This window comes from Patella vulgata, chromosome 3 (genome assembly GCF_932274485.2).
Source record: "Patella vulgata chromosome 3, xgPatVulg1.2, whole genome shotgun sequence".
NCBI classification, from domain to species: Eukaryota; Metazoa; Mollusca; class Gastropoda; family Patellidae; genus Patella; species Patella vulgata.
The window spans coordinates 52,370,488-52,394,906 of record NC_065881.2 but is presented as its reverse complement, the minus strand read 5'-3'; the positions used below and the strand labels follow the sequence as shown (position 1 = coordinate 52,394,906).

At 36.0% G+C, this 24,419-nt stretch overlaps 1 long non-coding RNA gene across 1 annotated transcript in view; it reads left to right on the top strand.

Annotated features, from left to right (window-relative positions):
- The first annotated feature begins 824 nt into the window (after positions 1-824).
- Positions 825-24,419, top strand: part of LOC126816031 (uncharacterized) — a 31,252-nt gene continuing 7,657 nt past the window's right edge. The window contains exons 1-2 of the long non-coding RNA XR_007678184.2: positions 825-1,140; positions 22,470-22,574. This is a non-coding gene — a long non-coding RNA (uncharacterized LOC126816031). The remainder of the gene's footprint in view (positions 1,141-22,469; positions 22,575-24,419) is intronic.

Genomic DNA, 24,419 nt, shown 5'->3' with positions numbered 1-24,419 from the left:
ATAAGTGGATATTCTAAAAAAAAGGATATATCAAAATAATCATTACCCCCATTCCCTTCCTCACAATGATGAACTAATATTAATTAGCAGTAGTTATTGTTTCTGGTTTTGGGGTCTATGGTGTATCTGCTACTGGAATGTGTTGTGTTTTAGGTTTCTACAAATATATGTCTTTGCGTTAAAAATACTCTGAAAGAGTTCAATGGTTATATGGAAAAGTATAATAGAAATTGTGAACCCTATAAACCAGAAGTGGTATCAGATAGTAAAAGTATCCCTGTCCCGCCCTGCGCTGAATCGTGTTTTAAAATACCGACAATTTCAAATTCTTACATGAATTCACACAGCTAACAATTAATGTTAACTGTACTTTTGTACTGCACACCAGCACAAAACATCAAATCAAGATGAAGGCACCGGTAATTCACTGACAAACAACAAATTAGTATTTCTAAGAGACAGACACTTGAATATTTAGTTTTTTTCTAAGTTCAGTTGTTTGTTCAATTATATGTTTATAGATACGAAAACAACAAAGTTAAATATTGATATCATGCGAAACCGTGGCAATTGATTATATTATTAGCCAAATGTATTGGTTTTATTTGTTGGGAGCTGTCAGCCTAGTTGATCATTATATTAACTGATAGTCTAAATACCGATACGAATAGCAAAGCAATAAGTTAGATAAAGTGGGTGGTGACACAGAACCAATAGAAATCCTCGTTATAATAAAGACATCCAGAAGACACCAACAGTAACTATCGTCACATGGTCACTATATATGCTGATAACTTTTGACGTCACTAAATTATAAATGGCCACGATTAATTATTGATGAGGGTAAGACGCGATATAAATTGTTCAGTTTTTGATGCACAAATCCAGTAGTAGCACCGCTAGACTTAGTAACTCCAGTAACCATTGTGCCACCGAAAACAACACAAGGTCCAGATCACTAGTACCGACGAACATTTAGTAACGGTTACTGACGTATACAAACTTTATTTCTTCAAAGACCATTTTCACACTTTCGTTTTAAGTGTTTTCGGAATCTGATTGTAACTTAACAGATAAAAATGAAAGTAGTAATGATCAAAATAGTCATGGTAGTTGTGTTATTTGCTCTAAATATCAAAGGTAAGTAATTATCCCTTTTTTAACTAGACTGTTTTGATATTGAAATATTTAATCTCGGGGGTTTTTTATCATGTAATTTCACAAAGTAATAATTATGTATTTGATATGTAATATAATTGACATATAATGTGCTATAGCTATTTTAATACTGACAATTTGCGCTAGTAATCACATACTGACATTTGATCCCAACCCTGGAGCTACCCTTTTTATTTTCTGATTTTCATAAGCATCTATTACAGTTAATAAACAACATGATATAGGTTTGTTCGCGGGCATATTTCTTAACCCGAAACTATGACTTTTTTGTTCACAATAATGTCAAACAAAAGAATGGTGGTCTAATGTTTAGACTTTTGGGCGAGAAAATTCCCCGGGTTTATTCTGTGTGGTTTCCCTTGGTGGGTGGTACTGGGTCGAAAGTTTGGCAAGAAACCGCGTCTAGTCGGGTGGCAAGAAAACCCCATATCGTGTGTACACATTGTCGTGCACGTAAAATAAGAGTAGCCCAATGTAGGACGTTATATCCCATTTCATTTGTCAATAGACATTCTCATATATTAATCTTCTTTTTAAGTTTTGAAACTATCATAACTCGTATTATACTATAATAAATTATTTACGAACGCGAGACACAGCAATACCTCCTACTTACACTGCCAAGTATATTTCTAGAATAGCTGGCCCATTAAGTATATGTTACAGCAGGTAGCAATTTTGGCACCATCTAGGGCAGGGCAAACTGTTTATGTACCATGCATTAATTTGTTCACACACGAATTCAAATCGCGCCATACAATTCTTGTACCCGCGTCTACTTCTTGTACGGGACCGCTGTTGCTCCAGTGGGTAATACGTTGGCTCGCTAACCTGGGGGTGCCTGTTTGATCCCGGTGTTGACTGAGTAGGTTAATCGGGCCTGGCAAGGATCGCACAGTCGCTCGGATGGGACCGCTGTCCGGGCAAAATTCCCTTATAGCACATTGCATGGCGTATGTCTGTCTTCATTTGCGCAGTCGGAGCAGAAATGTATGTCGTTAAACTCCATTTCCTTTCATTTCTACTTTTTGTAAAAAATATATTTATAAGTATTAAACGCGTATTGAACAGTTACGGGACGATTGCAAAGCAAAAGTCCACCTTTCATTAAGAATATTAAATACTAGAAACAGATTAATATCAAAGAGGATAACATTCGCTTTAAAAGATGTGCACGAAATAATATCATCTCTAAAATATAATCACAGGGGTGCAATGCGACACTTCTAATAATCCAATGCGCCACGTTTGGTGCATGCGCCGGGTGTTGACCATCTCTGATCTAGTGTTTTTACTTCCAAAGTCTAATACACCTAAAACTGATATACATCATTCAAATGACCATCTATTAATTTTTTTCGGGAATGTATTCATCATTTTTAATGCATTTCTCAGTAGCAGATAAAGTGTGAATTCTATATAAGTGTAACCACCTTTAATGAGCTTCAGGACATTTGTTGATACGGTATAGTTTCTCCCAATGATTTTACATGCACCTTGCCACCTATACTTTCAACCAAAAAAACGATACAGAAAATTCTCAGCAGATGATCCAGGTCTGTACAATAGTTTACTGGGAGTCAGAAATATCTCGGCAAAATGTGACAATATGTTATCTCAAACACCGTCGTCAGTGCGGCAGTTCCTGTGACACATATTAAAACACGAATTCCATGTCAACATTGCACATAAATTTCAAACAGATAGAAATTAAGACTAATTTAGCATTAATAAAGTAGATCGTCTAATAATTTGCACCAATAAAGGTTTATACACTTGTAATGAAGACGGGCATACGTCACACCGTCTGCATATTCTTATTTCGAATTCCAACTGTCAAGGGTTCTTTTACCTGCACGTCAATGTGTACAAGGGATTTCGGTTTTTCGTCCCACTGTACCACTGACAAACAGGAACCACACCGGAATATACCGATGAACTTTCTCGACCAACACTGGGTTCGAACCTGTGACCGACATGGACCAATAAGATCGTTTTTTTTATCAATAGCGTTTAAAGTATTGCAACAAGTGACCAACAAGGAGAGAAATGTTATAGATATGCATATTCTATATATAATATCCAAAATTTAAAAGATCTCATCAAAAATATATAAAATATATATAATCACTGACAAGAACGTTATTTTGTCAGTAGCGCCCAAAGTATTGCCAATATGTGACCGACAAGGAAACAATATATTATAAATATGCCTACAGATATACTTACCCACAATTTTGTCAATTGGTGGTGGTGATGATGATGTGTGTGTGTGTAGGGGGGGGGGGGGGTAGAGCTGTATTATTAGAACACATGACCCACAAACGGAAACCTGGTGTGCGGGGAGAACCTCGGGTATGTCAACCTGTCTCACTTGCCAATGTGTCTAGTTGTTTTGGTGATATCTTTTATATAAATTGAGTGTGCCCGTACAAAAATATTCTTTGTTAGTGTGAATTAGAAGAAGAACGGAAGGCCATTCTCCGGCTGACTGTTACCAAAGTACGCTCGTATATTATTTATTATGTATAACATCGTTTACTAAGAACAACTTTTTACAAATGATATTCAAATTTAATATAAGTACACAATAATGACATTGGTATCTTACCTTCTACTTATCGGTATGATATTTTTATGCAAGTTAAACTAAGTTTTTATTTAATACGTATACTGAATTAAAGTACGCAAAAACATATTTTTCTAGAGATCCCAACTTTACGAATATTGCGCATTACGGTTTCGCTCTCTTTCTCATTATGCTATGACCGCACATTTGTTTTGTTTCTCTTGCAATACAGTTACAAAGTAAATTGTAAGGCTTGGGAGAACTGATTGATTTAGCCGTGTTCAGCTAATCAACAAAATGTTCATAAACACATCACGGACTTTGCTCTGCTGAAAGTTTCATTACCTGTTCCGGAAAAAGTGTATAAGCATGTACTACCTAGTGCATGCCACCCAGCACAGCTGCTATGGGGGTATAATGGGGCAGAATATATTGAGATAAAAATCACCCAGCGAGACCTGGCGTATTAAAGGATGGAAATTTTACCCTAGAGACACATACTGACAGGCGCCTTTTGACGAATTTTCTAAAGTGGTATATGAGCAGTTGCTTTGTTATAAGACTACCCAGATAGCACATGAAATAAATATCAAACAGAACCAAAGTTAACACGATACAACACCGATCCCTAGTGAATATAAAGCAGTTATTTACGCGAACCTACCTCGGATCCCAAATTAAACTGAACACGTTTGATCGTTCATTTAATAAATTCGTTGTAGCTACACTATCGTTTTAAAATCAATTTAGAAAGGAATGTTACCATTTTTATTTCCTTCTACAGCTGAAAGGTAAGCGCCATTCCATGTGAGATAATTTAAACTTTTTATCAAAACGCTAACCACGAATTGCGCCAATTCAGACACACTTTATTCCCCTAGATTGGACTTTTTTTCCGACTAAAGAAGATATCGAAAGTGCCGATACCTCGTTAACGGTGAGCGTATTTGAGAGCTATTTCGCTATGTGGAACCGTTAGATTATTAAGCATCAACATAGGTAAATGTATAATCATGGGCGTAGTTATGATACGTTTGTTCTGTAAACGTGCATGTCTTCTAGTGTATGATTTAATACCGTGTAGTAGACTTTTGTAGAAATATACATGTAGTTGACATAGGTATAATCCGATGAAGAACAGTCTGTCCAGAGATTAGTTAAATCGACGCCATAACTTCATAAGACGGGTATTATTATTACTCATTTGAATAATATGTTTAAGTCTATCATCAATAAACTTCCATGATATGTCAATAAATTGGTAGCTCATCGAAATGACCTTTCCATTCATCTAGTGGCAGAAATACAGTTGCAATAAGAGCGACCACCACTTAAGGCATTTTTATGTTGGGTCCATTGCAGATAAAATAGCAGTTAGCAATATTTTTAATTAATACGAGCGTCAGTGCTGCCATTGAAAAGACATGCCCTGCCTCTTCCCTTTCAGAATATTTTCATGTGCTATTTTTGAGTTGGTATTATATCATCTTATGGTGTGTACGTCAGTTCCTGCTAAATTCCTGTACTCCCCAAGGGCTGATGATGGCCTGATGGATATGAATAATATAAGATTCAGAAATAAGAAAGTACATTACTAAATATAGATAGAATCTTGGATCTATTTCAAACAGACGACCTGACATTAAATCCTCGTTCACCCCCACCCCCCGCCCCCATCATTGCATTTTTTAAAAATCTACGCCACACCAAAAACCTTTCTCCGCTTAAACGACGTATCGCTGATGATTCATTCAGCTATCGTCATCGTTAAGTTCGTTTATTGTTATGTAAAAGAGAACGATATGTGAGACAGTTATTCATATTAAGCGTTGTATTTTTTTATTGCGGATATATCTGTATTAAGCGGGTGTATGTATATTATAATGTGATTTGTTAGTGGGTGTACAAGTGTTTAATTATTCTCATGTATTGTTGAGTTGCGCGTGTGTTACTAAGTGTCGATCGAGTAAATCCAAGTCCCGCAGGACGTTTCCGTATGCTTTATTAAACGGAGCTGTCAGACATAAACATCACCCAAGTCATACGACTTCTCAATTAGGTGAATTTATGCCAATTACTTCATAGCTACAAGCGATTGCTGTAACTAATAGCTGTAAATGTTCTGACTGCTCTTTCGTAGTTCTAATGAATATCGTGTAGCTACCACAAACAATTAACAAGAATTGGTCATAAAACGACTGAGATGACAAAAAAAAGAAGAGAACTTTCGGGGAACTAATAAACTCTAAGAACCTGATGAAATCAAACGCGAGTATCTGATGTGACGCCCAGTCGGTACAGAACAGCAGGGCGTTAAACTCCATTTAATTTCATTTCATCTGATGTACCAGACGTGCTTAATTATTTAAATAAACGAAAAACAAAAAAATAATTCCAACATAAATGCTATCCACAGATCGTACGTATTATAAAAGCACAACACTTCTAATATGATGACTTTGGTCTAGTTTTTTTTAAGAGAGAGAGAGAGAGAGAGAGAGAGAGAGAATGGGGTTTAATGTCCACCCAACACATGCACACTAGGTCGTTTTGGGACTAACATACGGTTCCATTTTAATTCAATTATAGACTTGCACGTAGAATCTTTAGCTGTGGGAGGAAACATACGGGTTACCCTACTCCCTGTCACGCCACTTGACTGAATGATAAACCTTATCGCCCCCCCCCACCACCACCACCACCGATCTCTTTTGGAATATGGAGTTCTATATTGCCCAAATCAACTGTTACATTTTGTATAGAATACACTATGAGGTGTGCTAATATTGTAGATCGATTGGGGGAGGTTCGGGAATTTCAGGAGTCCATGGTGGCGAAGTAGGTAGACGCTGGCTCGCTAGCCTGGAGGTCGCGTGTTCGATCCTTGGCCGAGAAAGTTCATCGGCAGATCCCTTGGCAGTTGGAATTCGATATAAGCGTAGGTGTGCCACTGCCCGAGCAAAATTTCTCTCATAGCACACTGCATGTAGTATGTCTGTCTTCATTAGCCCAGTCGGAGCAGAACAGTAGCGCGTTAAAATGCATTTCATTTCATTTCATTCCTCCCACTGCTAAAGACCTCTACGCACATGCGAATTATTGAAATAAAATTGAACCATGTGTTAGTCCCGATATGACCCTAGTTTGTGTCGAGTGGACGTTGATACCCCCCACCATCTCTCTCTCTCTTTCTCTCTCTCTCTCTCTCTCTCTCTCTCTCTTTCGCGCGCTTTTGCTCTTGAATTCCCAGACTCAGAAATGAATATAAAGCAAATGTTATGTGAGGTAGCTTTTGCCATCGCAGAACGCATTAAAATAGTATAATAAAATGGGTATTTCCTATAACAGAATGAATTATTTTTAGTGAATGAAAACTGAATTTAGAGCTTTCTGCACGTATTCGGAATTAAGCGAAAATAAACACCGAAGATCAATAGGCAGTGAAAAGAGGGGGCCGCATCTCCATTTACGTTCTCGCTTTGGGTTTAATTGTGGAAAAAAGACCAAATTAGTAAACTGATCCATTGCGTGGCTTATTACGGACATGAAGGACTATTGAGATATGTCGTTACCGTGTTTGATATTAACACAGTGGAACTGAGATATTGGAGTGCTGTATCTACGATGTTAGAATTCATTAGTAGGCTATTAATCGATAATTAGCGTGTATATTACTCTTAATCGATATCATAATCGTGATCGGCTATTATTACTGCAACATGGCTTTAATATTTCGAGCATTGTGCGAAAAAGTTGTTGTTATTTTCTAAGATTGTATTTTGATAAATTGACATTCATCTTAAAGTCATTGTTGTTTTATTAGCATAAAGAAATAACACCAATGTTAAAGGGCAGCTGCAATTCATTTCACCAGATCATTATGTCTCAATGTTTCGCTGACCTTCTAATGTTAAAGGGCAGTTGCAGGTAGTGTCAGAGATTAATATGTTTCAATGTTTCCCTGACCTTCTAATGGGTCAATTTTAACATATGTATTTGGGAAAGGGTTCTGTGGCAAGTGTATTCTGTTCGGCGGATTTCAAAAGACAGTGCTTGAAAATCTGCTATTTTGAACTTTAAAATGTTCTATATACTAAAATTATTCTCGATACATGCTGAGTAGAATCGGAACATTTTAAAGGAGGCTAGTCGCTAACTCAATATCATCCACAGTCTTCGACATTGCAAACACGACTTATTGGTCGATTAAAATCAACAGTGATGTTGTGATCTTACGGGGAAAAGATGGGCTTCTGATAACCAATATTTAAGACAAAATGAAAATTTTAAAATGGGCACACGAATCGCGTGCCAGAATGCTTTCAAGTGCCATTTGTAATGAAGTGACTCGATAAATGAGGCTAAACATATCCCACGGGAGAATTACCGGTGTAGTCTGAAATAACCAGACGCCACATAGACTGCCATTCAATTTCGCCGAACATAAATGATTAGAAATTACAGATCAGTTTATATACATTCATATTACATTATTAAATGCGTTGTGATCCATTTGTGTCCATTTCTAGTAGCCAAAGAATACAGATTTAGCTGCTATAAAATAAAGTGTTGCCAAGTCGTTTGGGTGGGGCGAAAAACCCAGTGTTTTCACGGACATGCAGAAAAAATACTCCGGGAAAATTTACCTGCACTGCACCACAGGAAAAAAAACGAATCTCGGTCAAAGTTTGAAGTATTGAGATGATGAGACTTTACGCCCCATTCGGTTCCTTCTTTTTTGTTGGGTGTCACGGTGTCTATTTCTGGCGTGTTTCCCCCTTTTCAGTGATGCAGGACGGAGGGCCTGACAAGAACAACTGTCTAGTCGTTGGAATGGGATGAAAAACTGAGGTCTCGTGTACACGTTGGCGTGCACGTAAAAGATTCCTTGATATTTGAAATTCGATATAAGAGTAGGCCGTAGTGCCGCTGTCCGGGCAAAATTTCCCTCATAGCACACTGTATGGCGTAAGCCCAGTTAGCCCAGTTCGGAGCAGAACAGCAGGACGTTAAACCCCATTTCATTTCATTTCATTTCATTTTCTTTTGTGTGCATTTTATGGAAATATTCTAAAAAACCGACCCACTCGCTTACTTACCACTAATCGCGCTGTCTAAAGTTTTAATTTTTATTTTATAGCAAAAAGGTCGAATTGTAAAACTAATTTTACTTCTGAGAAATATGAAAAGCCGAAAAACTATCAATAACTAACCAAGCATTTAAATCTTGAAGAACTTTACGGAGCGATACCTCTGGTGATACCGAGAATGCAAAAGTTGTAACTATGTAAGAATATCAAACTCCGTTGCTTCGGGGAAGTCTACAATTAATTCTTTCCGCATGTCGCCCTAGAGAACTACAAACTGTATACTGGCTTATGGGCATCTTCTTTTGATAATTTTAGATATTTTACTATTTAATAGTAATATTATACCACAGGCGTAGATGTGAGCCTTCACTCTAGCCCAACCAAGTGACGTCAAAGTCAAAACAGAACGACGTTAAGGGTCCCTAGCTAGAAAGAGGTCTAGAATGTACTATTAACGTTACTTTAACTGGATGTTTTAGAATGAAACATATATTTTTATGGTGGGGTTCTATATATGTATATCTGTATTAAAAAAGAAAATCCATTATTATTGCCTGTTTCTTGTATGATTTAAGCAACTCTTAACCCCGCGATATGCTCTGTTTATTCTCGAGACAGGGCTTGAAGTTTCCCATTAAAAATGGCCACCCTTCTATTCGGTTAATTTCTTTTCCACCTTGTTAACAGACAACTTTAACCATCGCATAGAAAAGCTGCACTTTGTTGGGCCTAGTTTAATACATTTAACAGCCATGTTTTAGATGCCCAACATTTACCCCGTTTATTAAGTTACAGTAGACCTTCATTGTGAAATTAAATTAAATTGGGTTTAACGTTCAACTTTTCTGCACTGAGCTTATTTCGAATTACAACTGTCAAGGGTTCTTTTACGTGATCGCCAACGTGCACATGGGACCTCGATTTTCGTACGATCCGGACAATTATACATTGTTCCTTACACCATTGACAAGGAGAAACTATACGTCGGATAACTTCGTCCAGAATATAGTAATTTGTGTGAAATTTTCAATATAATTCCTTTTCATAGTGTATCTTTAAAATGTATTGTACAAGTTGTTCGCAATAAATGGTGTCATAGGTTGTGACAATAAATAAAGGTTAATATATAAATAAGTGTAGCCTTGTAAAGATGGCGCCCTAGATTCAATTTATGACGTACTATTACACATAAAAAAACTACCTTGATATCTTTTATTAGCTTTATAAATCCTTACAAATGATGCCTGTTTATCCTAAGTACGTTATTTGACTACGTACAAAATACAGCATTTATCATTCTATGTTTTTCTAATTATATTTTTTATAAAATGAAAAGGGTATTTACATGTAAATGATTATAATGACATTTTAATTTACGCCAATTACCTATGATACTAATTTATTAACTCCACGTTGATATCAATTCTCCTTGAACTTGGAAGTTGAAAAACGAGGACAGAAATGTTGTCATGTATTGTATTTGCATTATTGCATGAGACTTTGTATTCATGTTAACCTCCACGACCGCCTTTCCACTTCTACCTAGCTTTAACTCACAAATTTCGGGGAATTATATTGCCGGGGTACTGGCAAACAGTATAGGCCGCATTCAGTGCAGATGTGGGTCTGGTGGGGGATAAAGTGTCGAAGCCTTCGAAATTTTGTAGGCACAATTTTAAAATTAGAGATGCTTAAAGATGCGTCCCCGCGTACAAACTGGGTGATTTGATGATGTATTTGGACTAAAAACATATTCAAACTAATTAATCTATCAAAATTTTGCTTCAAATCCTTCTCAAAACACTGTTTTCGCGAGGGAATACCCTTACTATAAATTTTTTTAAAAGAAGTCATGTTTGTGTCACGTGACTTAGTTGACGCACTACCAAGCAACGGGTGTGAAGCCAGAGGAGAATTCATTGCATACACAAAACGATATTGTCTCTAATCACAATCCATAAATCATAAATATCGAAGCCTAATTAAATTATCGGATTATCCACTGCCCGCGTCTTTTTCCATGGTTTTTATCTCAGAAAGTGTTGTACGTTTAACTCTTCATCAAGTTTATCAACATATACATCAAGCGCTCAATCTTCGCGTTCTACCTTTGACTGACGCGAGCAGACATTCCTAATCGTCGGGCTGCCGATTAGGAAAACCCTTACATTTTTGTCCTGTATGCGTCCCATGGTTGTTTTTAAGGGAATTCAGTATTTTTCTAGTTAGATTGGATATTTCTACTTTCCATATACCAAAATTGCCATACGTTCATTGGAAATAACCACCCGATAAATACTTTTCTGGGAAAGTATCTTTAAAAGTGGACCCATTGTCTACGTGTCGGACAGGCAGTGTTTCGTATAATAAACGCTAAATCCCATTTTCCTATGTTAGTTTTAAAATTTTCATTTTACATATTACATATCAGAACCCCAACTTTTCACGGTAAGATAACAGCATCAATGTTGATTTAAATTGACCAATAAGTCGTGTTTGCAATGTCGAAGACAGTGGATGATATTGAGTTAACGATTTGTCTCCTTTAATCACGCGATGCATTGAGGGACATACGTAAATTAAAAAATATAAGACGTAGTAGGCTATTCATCACACACATGGTGTCCCAGTTTCTTCAGTTTTCTACTCAATAAAACTATCAAACGAGAATCGTAGACGACTTTTATACCTCGCATTTGTCTATAATTAATGTCGAGGCAAAAGACTGATTATTTGAAACAGAAATTAGCCGCCATTGTAAAATTACCCCATCCATGTTCAAGTTTAATGGATAAATAAAGTTGATCGTTAAATACAGCTGGAAGCTGGAGTATAATAAATATCAATTTCAATGACAATACTCGTTTTTCAAAGATTGAAAAATTAAGTTAATTGTAATTGTATAAATCAGCAATAAATGGAAGTAAGATAATTTGATCGCAAATAGACATAAGCGCATTAATAGCACCCGAACAGTTTAGTTTTCTGATACATTAATACTTCCTCTATCTTTTGTTTAAATCTTTCGATGCGGAGGAAATGTCTAAAGTTTTCATTTTAATCTACCCCTGTCATATCCCTATGGGACGGCGCAATGTTATTTTACACACAATTGTACAGGTATACTACGAAACCAACATTCTTATAATATTGTTTAAGTGTAAAATATCTTTAATAGTAAGTACAAGGGAACCGCACCAGTAATAACAACAAAGTAGACACGTATAAATCTAGATAAGCAACAGCAACCCTTGTCTATCCAATTTGGTTGAAATACATCAGGCAACTTAAGAAAAGAAGGCGCCTCTTCTCTCTCTCTCCCCCCCCCCCCCACACACAAATTCGCCTTCCATCGGATGTCGAACAAATAAAACAAAAACAAAATATTCATAACACACACACCACACACAGGGCATTGTGCTGTGTGTTTGTGTTATAAACGTACTGTCGAATCAAGTGAATGGTGCCGTGCCACGCCCCGTCTGGTGGTGCCAATAACCTTAATTTGATCAAATGTAAATAAACATCATCCAGTCAATATATCTAGCAAATTTGGCTGGAATCCATCATGCAGTTTAGTATAAATGAACGGAAATGTCTTATTAATTATCCCATTTAAAGTGTTCTTACCCTTTATTCCTAGAAATAAATCTGGATAAGCGACGGCAACACTTATCTACCAAATTTGGTTGAAATCCATCATCTGCTTAGGAGAATTTGACTGTCTTTGGGGACCCTATGCTCCCTACATCGGGTGCTGATCAACTTCTTTTGAACAGATCTGAATAAAGTCCTACCAAGCGACATACTACAAAATATTCAAGAGAAAAAGTGGGAACCGAGTATTTAGCGATTGAATTTTGGGCCTAGCCTCGATCATCATTACTAACGTCGGTACGATAAAAAAACACATAGTGTCGATTATCCATTTTTTGATTTAATCAGAAGCAGCAGACCGGGTTCTATTCCAGTAAATATCGCAGGCTAGCGATGCCATCGGGGGTTGATTATAGTCTGGATAAGTTAATTAATGTATAATTTAGATCACATTTCAAGCCTAGAAAGACCTGCAATTGGCAGATTTAGCTCTTGTATAATGTATGTTTAATATACGAGGCTGTTGGCCCGCTCGTCTAAAATTGATAAGGTAATAAAATGTAGCCACGAGATAGATATCAAGCACTGACAAAGATTGTAATGCTGATTGTCTAATTAACGTGTACGCTGTGTGTTGAATTTAATTGATATAATTATTCATCTAGAAAAATGGGGTTATCTATAGAAGCAGACTGTATTGAACAAAAACAATATATATCATTAATAATAAGTAAATTTATTGTGGGGTGACATTTCCGATTATAATTAAATTTATTTTATTGGTATCCTATGCAATAACATGTTCAGAAATGTTAAAATCTGGAAACGAAACGGAAAGCTAACATTAATTCTCTACCTACTGGATTAAAACCTAAAAAAAAAAAAATTCAAATATTATTGCCACAGCTTTCCGTTTTGTAAGCTTTATTTAAAATTATATCTGATCAATAATAATTAAATGGTAACTACATATGTGGGTTGTTCTGCTTTTATCCAATAAGATATAAAAAAGTGGAAAAATGACAATTTTGTGAGACATCGCGCCATTTATGGAAGCCATTTTTAAGGTCTTCATCAATAACACTGAATTATACACATTTTTATTGTCACTATGCCTTCTGCATCACTGGCCGTTGACGTGTAACTGTACAAATAAATAATGATTTATAACAATCTAACTTCTAGGCAATGTCATGTTCGCTTACAACTTAACATGTCTATATATCAAATAAAACGTCCACACATTCGACTCTTTCGGGTAACCATAGTAGTAGTATGTCATAAAATGGTGTTAGTTATTAAGCTCAAAATATGACTCTAGAATTTGAGTAGATTCAATATATCGTTTAGTTAGACAATTGATCGATCCAATATATTCTGTTTAATTAATTCAGTACCTATGACAATGAGAAGGGTTGCGTCTCTTTAAATTTCCACATAAAACTTTAATATATAAACCACTTAACTAAAAACTGCACTTTATTGGATCGAAATGTGTGGTTTAATGCTCTAAAATATAATAAACAAACCAGAAATAGAAAAATATTAAATATGTACGAGTTCCTATTTTCTCGGTTGACATACATCGTCCAATTGTGGATTTTTTGATTTGATATGATATTTGGCTTTGTTTTGGTGATATGACCATAACAATTATGTTTTAAGATAAGTTCGATGTGCTAAACTGTCTGCAAATCCTTACGTTTAATAATACGTTTCGTTCTAAATCTGTACTTAACCATATGACCGTAATTAATAATGAGTGTACCTTTAGCACAGTGGAGAGTCTTACTGTCAATTTTAGTACATATTATGCAGTTCGTTGATTTTGTATGATTGGCAAAAGGCCAGGCCTGATTGCTAAATGCAAAACTTTGTTAATGCAAGGTTCCCCACAACCACGCTACGATTGAAATCGTGGTTTTAATCGTGGAGTAATCGTGGTGATCCTATCGGGTCTTATCATATATTGAGGTCAGTCGTAGCAATTGTGTTGATCTTATCGAAACGTATCCGAACGTATCTGCACGTATCGTAACGCATCGCACGACAGTCCAAACCTAACACAAGGACAATAGGCTATATATAGCCTCGTATCACTAATTTTAAATGGTAGGATGCATTCGGGGTGGAGAATACCACAGATATGATTTCTGCTTCTTCAGACCAGTCTTTCGGAGAACACAACGACTGTGAGCCATTCTAGATACAGTGATGGTATCTGAATATGCCACTGTTTCGTAACCTGGTTTGGGGGCGGGGGTATTGTTCATAGTGATTCAAAGATATATCACAGCGATGTGTCGATATAATTATGACATTGTCATATATTTAAAGGCTATTTCTCCGTACTATATGGTAATGTGGTGCGATACTATTGTGATGTTATTTTGATATAGTAAGTGCAGGTGGACTGCACCACACATAAACCAACATACAAGGCAACATACATTACAAACAATAAACGTACACTTTGGATCAACTGAATGGATCTGGGGGCTAGCTGTAAGCGTCCACTGCACTGTACAGTCCCGTGCCTGTAGTTATACAGATCAAACTCAAAATGAAAAAATGAACTAACAAGAAGGGACAATTTCCCAAACGTTGTATATACTACCGTGGGTTTATTAGATTATTACGTTGATGTATAATGTTAAATTACCATGGTAATATGTTGATGATTATTACGGTAATATGTTGATGTATAATGTTAGATTACCATGGTAATATGTTGATGTATTTTAGATTATCACGGTAATATGCAGATGTGTATTTTTAATTTAGTATTTTGATGTGTAATGTTAGATTATCGTGGTTATATGCAGATCAGTAATATTAGTTTATTATCGTAATATGCTGATTCATCGTTTCGCAACCTTCCGTCCCTTACTTACCCCTTTTGCCAGAAATATTCTCAAAGCGGTAGAGGTTACAGTTTTTAACGGACGTATTTCAAATTTGGTGTGAAGCATTGGAGTCATTAGTGGACAAACTCAAATCGATATGAAGCATTAGGATTGCCAGTGTTTTACGCCCTTCTCAGGGACACCTTTGGCGTATCTTGCATGTGGCAGTCGCTTGTACCTGTTAAAATCGCCTGTTACAGGGCAGTCATCCGATACTACCTAATAGAACCGTCATCAGGTTTGGTTAGGTAGGTATTTAATCTTAATATTTTATTGGCAGCTGTAATTTGATTCAGATTTTAATCGATTGTTATTGTGTTGCGTAAATGTTGAAGAATATCTATTGTGGTAAACATAAAAGAAGACTGAAACGACTCCCCTGGGGAACTACTTTATCCACAAGAAGTTGTTATTCAAAAAATAAAATCAACTATTTGATCGTTTAAATCGTTCTGTGGGTGTCTCCCATTGTAATTAGCACTTGGAAATTGTTTTTGTTCTAAAAATACACTTACTATATATTATAGTATTTAGTGTCACGCGCTCTCAACACGCGATGTTTTTAATTACGTTTTGAATTTTCACACCAACTTCGTTACGGGTCCAAGGGATCACGTGGCTAAGTTGGTAAGACGCTGGCTCGCTAGCCTGGAGGTCGGGTGTTCGATTCCTGCATTGGCGTGGTTTCCCCCTTGTCAGTGATGCAGGGCGGAGGGCCTGACAAGGACAGCTGTCTAGGCGTTCCGATGGGACGAAAAACCGAGGTCCCGTGTACACATTGACGTGCACGTAAAAGACCCCTTGGCAGTTTGAATTCGATATAAGAGTAGGCCGTAGTGCCACTGCCCGGGCAAAATTTCCCTCATAGCACACTGTATGACGTATGCCCGTCTTCATTAGCCCATTTTAGGAGCAAAACAGTAGGACGTTAAACCCCATTTCATTTCATTTTCGTTACGGGTCCAAGTAATTACCGACAAGAGTGTTCTTTTATCAAAAGTGATCAAAGTATTGCATGACATGTCAACGACACAACCGTGTTGGTAAAGGGCACATTTCTTATACTTATAGCAGAGAATGGCACTGAACGTGAACTATGCACTTGGTTCGTAGTGGGAATCCGGAGAAGAATATCTGTGGGATTATATTGGTACTACTGTTATTTAAAAACAATCTTTGACTGGCGGCTTGTACAGATGGCCCATCTATGATTAACCCAATCGGAGTAGAACAGTAGGACATTAATTTTCATGTCATTTCATTGTACAGATGGTAGATATACGCTCCTCAGCGAAAGGACTTAAATTACCCTGCTACAAGCCCATTGCAGCACATTAAAATTGTAACTAACTTACTCTTTCTAGAACACCCGATATCATTTCCTATTTATTTGAGGAATTTGTGTAGCAATAGATGGCAGTCATTGTTACAAATGGTTATCCCCCATTTTGTACTTAAGCATACAAATTAAAAATGTTCATTCTAAATACACCTGAATCTGGTTTAAACAGTATTTATTTCGAGAATATTATACAATGTAAAAAGCATAAATAATAGGATACAAAAACAAGCCGAGTAGGCTTATGTTAATTTGCTTCCTTCTGGTTTGGGTGTATAATATATGTACAATGTCGAATTATATATGATACATACAAAAACTAATTACATTATTTTAGTTATGGTACAAGTAAGCAGATAAATGATTTTGTATAAATACATAAGTAAATAAATAGATAAATAAATAAATAAATAAATAAATAAATAAATAAATAAATAAAAATAAATAAAAATAAATAGAATAAATAAATAAATATAAAAAATAAATAAGAAATAAATAAATAAGTTCCTCACCCCAATGTTGTATTTTACGGAGTAAAACGTTTTGTATCTTTAATATATTTGTAAACAGTTTTAAAGATATCGCTGTTGACGTCTGGAGATAGTTCGGCATCAATGGTATTATTTCGTTGAAGTGTGTAGTTTGGATAGTAGAATAAAAAATGTTCAGTGGTTTCAAGGTCGAGATCACAGTCACATCGAGGATTGTCATATATATGCATAAGGAACTTATGGTATCTTAAATCACTTTTATTATTACGCAGTTTACAATGGATAATTTGGAATTGCCGTTCACCATAGAAAAACAGTTTGTTAACTTTGGGAAATAAGGTTGGATACAGCTTAGTTTTAAAATCGGAGACAGGCGAGGCCTTTTTTATTTCATTATCTAAACTATTCCACGCTTTTATAGTAGACGGCAAAAATGAGTTTTTATGAATATTAGTTTTACATTTAATTTGTGTAATGTGGTCGGAGTTACGTAGGTTGTAAGGGTTGTTGGAAGAGGTAATTGGCGGAATAAGACAACAAAGATAATTGGGAGCTATGTTATTTACCATTTTGTAAAACATTGTTAATTTATGAGCTTGGCGTCGCACTGATAAAGATGAGAATCCGGATTCTGTATAAAGTGTATTATGGGAGGTTCCACGAGGCAGGCCAGTTATCGTTCGTAACGCGTCTAAGTGTAGCTTTTCTATTTTTTGTGAATTTACTTCAGTAGTATTATTCCAAACTATATCAGCGTAGTCAAAGATAGAAAGAATAAAAGAATTAAGTATACAAAATACTCAATGATTTACGCGATAGTCTAACTTTCAAACTTCTCGGACAGTCGACCATGATTGAGGTTTTACTAATTCAAAAATTCACGTGATTGTCCCATTTACAATGTTTGTTAAAAATAACACCTAAATGTTTATGGATATTTGCATCATATAAAGGGATATCATTAAAAGAAGCGACAAGCAAAATTGGGTTGTTTTTTCTACTAAATGTAAGACTGGTAGTTTTGTCGGGGTTGAATTCGACCTTCCACTTTTCTGACCAATCATGAATTTTCTTTAGATCATTATTCAAAGTATTAAGTGTGTCGGGGGGATTATCTATAACCAAAAATAACGAAGTATCATCTGCGAATAATCTTAATCGGGAGATAATTTCATTTGTAATATCGTTAATGAAAATTAGAAAAAGGAGGGATCCCAGTACGGACCCCTGGGGTACGCCGGAATATATATTTTTAAAAACTGAGGAATCATTATTAATAATAACTGATTGCTTTCTATTTGATAAATAATTTTTGATGAGATCTAAAACACCGTTTCTAATTCCAATTGAGTTTAGTTTGTGTATCAACCCACGGTGCCATACCCTATCAAATGCGCTTTTTATATCAAAAAATATAGCTTTTACCTCACGTCCTTGGTCTAAACAGGAAGAAACATGGTTATACATATCGGTGAGTTGGTAAACAGCACAATCATTTTGTCGAAACCCAGACTGGTACATATATATAATTTTATTAGTGTGGACGAAGTTATAAATATGCTTATATATTATTTTTTCAAAAACTTTACCCAAGGCACTTAATAGTGATATTGGTCTGTAGTTAGAACATACATGTCTATCGCCCTTTTTAAAAATTGGTATAACGTGTGCCAATTTCCAATAATCGGGGAAGATGGATTTCGATATAAGCAGATTGAATAATCTTAACAGTGGGAAAGCAAGAGACTTTGACACATTTTTTAAAATAACATTATTAATTTTGTCTGGTCCTGAGGCCCTTTTACCCTTTAAACAGTGAAGAATGTCAACGACATCCTGATATTCAATAGAAAGCGGTTCAATGTCAGTATCGAGTAATGTTAGTTCAGGAAGTCGGTAGTCCATTTCATTAGGTAATAGTGATTTGTCTACTAAATAGTTATTAAAAAGCTCGGCCTTATGGTTATCCCCCATTTTGTACTTAAGTATACAAATTAAAAATGTTCATTCTAAATACACCTGAATCTCTAGGCATTCGGTAGAAAGTTAAAGAAACAAAGAGTCATTGTATGCTAAAACAAAATTATTCAAGATCGTCTGGTATTCCATTATTCGGAACCCTAACATAACCTTTACACATATTGATTATTATTGACGCGACTATATTTTCTTTAGAAAATTAAGGATAGAGTTTTAATGATTAAACACTGTCTTCCCTAAGGAACAAAAACAGTTATGTGTCTTTCAAGTTAATTTATATTAAAATCCCTTTGGTGATGACATAAATACATCTATAACAAAGAGCAGAATAATGATGATCCCAATATACAGCGGTGATAAATGGTATAATTTACACATAATGTTATCTCTGAAACGATCTATTTACCGTAGGTTTGTGAATTTGATTTAACAACTGTGCAAAAAAGCAATATCACATAGCCCACACTAGTCCGAGAATTATTTCCAAATAATCATATAATCATCATATTAACAACAGCATATTAGTTCAAAGATCCGCAGGTCGACTGGGTATTTCAATATGATTCGAAAGGTCCCTAGAAGTTCGGTTAATAATACGGCTTAAAATAGTACATAGTTGTATTGCTATGCGCAGATATAGTGCTTTGGTAATGAATACTGATGCAATGAATAAGATAGCGCTGTGATAGTAAATGTCTAGACAGAGCCGTGACAATGAATGTCTGAATACAGCTGTGATAATGAATGGGTAGATAAAGTTGTGATAATAAATGTGTAGATGGGGTTGTGATCATAAATGATTAGAATTCAGGGTTTTCGATAACCGGATTCGCATCGCATTTTGCGAATCAAATCTAGCCCGTTGCTAATCAGTTTGCTACAAAGAAGCTCACTTGATTCACACAAATGCTAATCATAGATTTTGCTTTTGTTATTTCTCACATGGACAATTTTATTTCCCCTTTTTAATTGTAAAACGTTGTTGACAGGTTTTTTTTAACGCCTTTTCGACATTTCTTCGCTAGTTTAGTCACGGTCATTTAGTATCTATTACCTATTACTGCTAATATTACGCGGGGTTACATCCCCTGAGGATTTTTTAAATGACAGGCGGATTTTGATAAAATATAATTCGTAGATTTTCTTTACACAATTTGATAGATATTATCGAATATATAACAACGGTAGGCACTGTACTAAATGACACATTTACAGAATTTATAAGGGAGATTTCAGGCAAGGAATTTTCGATCGGCAATAGCGATTTACCGATGTATCATCGATACATTGCAATTATCGATGTTTGCTCCCGATGCATTGATGCTTAAAATATTAATTGAATGAGATCAGCACTAACGAGTGAATGGCTGTTACGCCGACAAATGACATGATTGACATTGTAAATATTGAATGTTCAAAATACGAATCAACCATGAAATGTCATCGAAATTATTCCGATAGGCCTACGTTTCTTACCGGCGTCTCTCGCACTGCTTTGAAGAAAGAGTAGTTGTAACATATGAGAGAGTATAGACAGCAGTGAGCAGACCTTGAAATATTTATAACAGTAATTTTGAAATAGTGTGACTGAATTAAAGCTTTGCATAATTACACTTTTTCCGAAATTTTAATCTGTCATGAGAAAATTTCTTACACTGTTAATCAAAACTGGACATTGCTAATCAATTTTCCTGAATTTATCTAACTTGAATAGAAATTCTGTGATAATGAATGGCTGGCTAGATGAAGTGATAATAAATGGTGGATAATGATGTCAAAAAAAATACGGCGTGATAGCGGATAGCGATGTCATCCTAAGCGTCTGACAGAAGTGTGGTAAAAAGGGGGGTGTTTAATATGAAATGGAATGAAATGGGGTTTAACGTCCTACTGTACTGCTTCGAACTGGGCTAATGAAGACGGACATACGCCATACAGTGTGCTATGAGGGAAATTATGCCCGGACAGCAGCGCTACAGCCTACTCTTATATCGAATTCCAGCTGCCAAGGGATTTTTTACATGTACGCCAATGTGTACACGGAACCTCGGTATTTCGTCTCATCCGAACGACTAGACAGCTCTCCTTGTCAGGCCCTCCAATGCAAGGATCGAACACCCGACCCCCAGGATAGTAAGCCAGCGTCTTACCCACTTAGCAACCGTGGCCCCGATCTTGAATGGCCGGGGGGGGGGGAGTCTTGTGTTATATTTTGAATCAGAAGAAATAGGGTTTTACATCCACTCGACATAAACCAGGTCATTTCGGGACTAACGTATGGTTTAATTTTTATTTCAATAATTCACTTGCGCGTAGGGTCTTTAGCAGTGGGAAGAAACCGGGGACCTGGAGAAAACCCACTAGGTTTGACAGGCGACCCTACTCCTTGTCACGTACAACCGGGGAATCGAAACCACGCCAGTTGACTCAATGACAGACCTTATTATTCAACGCGCACGCGCTAACCATTCTGTCATCCAACCACCACCCCTCTATTGAATCTTCTATTACAACACAATTGGTATATACAATATACCGCTACGTGTTTGTAAAATGTTGAAACACTACATCCCATTCTGTTCTGTTAGATTATCGTTCGTTTCAGTTTGAACAAAATTTGTCATAAACATGCCAAATCATGTAAAATTCATTTTCAGGGATGGGCGACAATCGCCAAATGTTCAGGTCTCGTTTAAAGGGCAATAAAGATATTATCTTTATAGGTTTAACTAAGTACAATTCTAACATTTATTGTGGACCCACGGCAGATTGTGAAATTAACAGACCCTCAAAGTAGCTATCATCGAAATGTAGACAAAATGAAACGGGGTTTAACGTCCCGCTGTTCTGCTCCGACCGGTCTAATGAAGACGGACATACACCATACAGCGTGCCATGAGCGAAATTTTGTCCAGACTGTGGCGCTATGGCCTACTCTTATATGAATTCCAACTGCCAAGGGATCATTTACGTGCATGTCAATGTGTACACGTGGCCGGGGTTTTTCTTCCCATCCGAACGACTAGACAACTTTTCTTGACAGACCCTCTGTCCTGCATCACTGGCAACGGGAATTATGAATTAATACGATCACATTGTGATTCAATTTCGCAATTTCGTTGATGCAAAGCATTAATAATTGTGATATGTCTATATTATCGTCTCGCTCTTTCAAAGCTCATCCAATCCCACCATCCGATGATAAAGGATAAAGCACACGACCGTGACACTTTTCTCATAACAAGCGTTGTTTTACAATTACTTTCGTGTAGCTAAGCCCCTGGGTTACCTTAATTTATCTCTGATTGTTTTTCCTAGTTTCAGAATCAACCACACAGGATTTAATAGCAGAAGAACGACCCAGTTTATTTCTTTCATATTTATGTTTGCAAAGTGAACATTTTAAAGATTTTTGCTTAAATGGTAAGTATAACAATATTTGTCATTGTTATCTTTATCCATCCATCCGTTATCCGTGCATTCCTTATCCATTCCTTATCCATCCATTCCTTACACTATAACGGTAAACATCATGATAATATAGCCAAGCTCAAATTGAATTGAGTTAGTCACCAGTTTAATGAACTATTCCCAGATAATGGCCAGCATAGTATGGCAAACATCAGCTATATCAAGGTAACGATTAGAAATGTCAAGCACCAATGAATTTCATGATTTGTTGGAGCTTACTATATTTTATTATCAATATCAAACCACTACAAAACTTTATTTAGCTACGTAAACTTCTTAAATAAAAGTGAAGTGGTATCAGGTGTTCTAGAAAGGGTAATGTGACAATAATGTGTTTTTTACGTAAAAAGTCAGTATCGACTGTTAGTATTAATATTTAAAGATATGGTTATATATTTAGGAATGGAATGTGGTTCACTGACTATCAGCATACTTTTGGCACTTTGGAACAAATTTGTGATAGTTTTTATTCCTGAAATCACGAGTGCAATGCTAGGTTGTAGAATTTCCCCCGGACATTGGCGTTTCCGTCTACACTTACTTTTATTAAATTTCTAACAATCAGGGCTAGTATTACGTGTAATCTGGTGGACCCGTCCGTACAAGCAGATACATTTCATGGTCAACCATGTAGGCACCTCTCCTAAAAATCCCAAAGGTTATCCTCCGTCCTTGCCGGGCTACTAAGCAGAGGAAACTCTTGTAAAGAGTACAGTACTATGGCCACTCAACTATCAACATCTTATGCATTTAGTATCTCAACTGTCTAGGAAATATATTTTGAAAAATAAATAATACTGAAATTGTCGTGTTAGTTATTATTAAAATTTTCTGTAGTGGATTTATGGTTAAAAGTGATAGGCAAATGTGGTGCAAATTATTTTAAAATATTTCTCATATTTTTAACTGTCTGACATGAAAGTCGACTTGAAATTTTAATGAAGTTGTATTTAGTTGTTAAGGCCAAGTAGTCACCAGGGTCCAATTAAACTGACATAACTGTTCAAGTATTTCGAAAAACACGTATTTCATTCTTATAGTGATTGCACTAATTGAAAACCATTCATGTTAAATAAGTAAAGGAATTATTGGTAAGGTATTACAAGTTTCTACATACACAATGGTGGAATCAAGATTTAGCCTGAGTCGGTGTAAGTCGTTTCCTTACCAATTCTTCCAGTTACACCAGCAAAGACCAAAACGAAACCAGAATGTATAATCAGTATTGGTGTCGTGTTTATAAAATTATGTAGACTACGACTTGAATAGACTTCTGATGATACTTTGTGAAAGAACGATCGACTGAATTGGAAATCGTCTTAGTTTCTCATCAACAACCCCATTATATTGATCAAAGATTTAATGTAATACATGTATGAGTTTTATTCTGTTTACATATGATATTATAGAAAGATGTATTACATAGCATCTTCATTGACAGCTGTCATTGTACCGTTATCTAAATCCATACTACTGCACATAAACTAGAATAAAGGTTAAACTCAATATGGGAATACGTTTACACGTGTATTGTATTAGGTAGCTGTATTCTTTGTATTTTAATCTTACATTCTACTTGTACATGTAATTGTCATGTAAAGACAAAATGGTTTCTTCTCAACTATACATTTATTCATTAAGTTAGACTATCAAAGTCAAAAGTTGGAATATGGGTGTAAGATGAGAGAAGTATGCTAAATTATGTGATATTCGGGGTGTTTACAGGGTTTGTCGTTTCTTTCATTTTCAATTGTTTTTACGCCCATTTAGGAATTTTGATGATCACGAGCGAGTCAG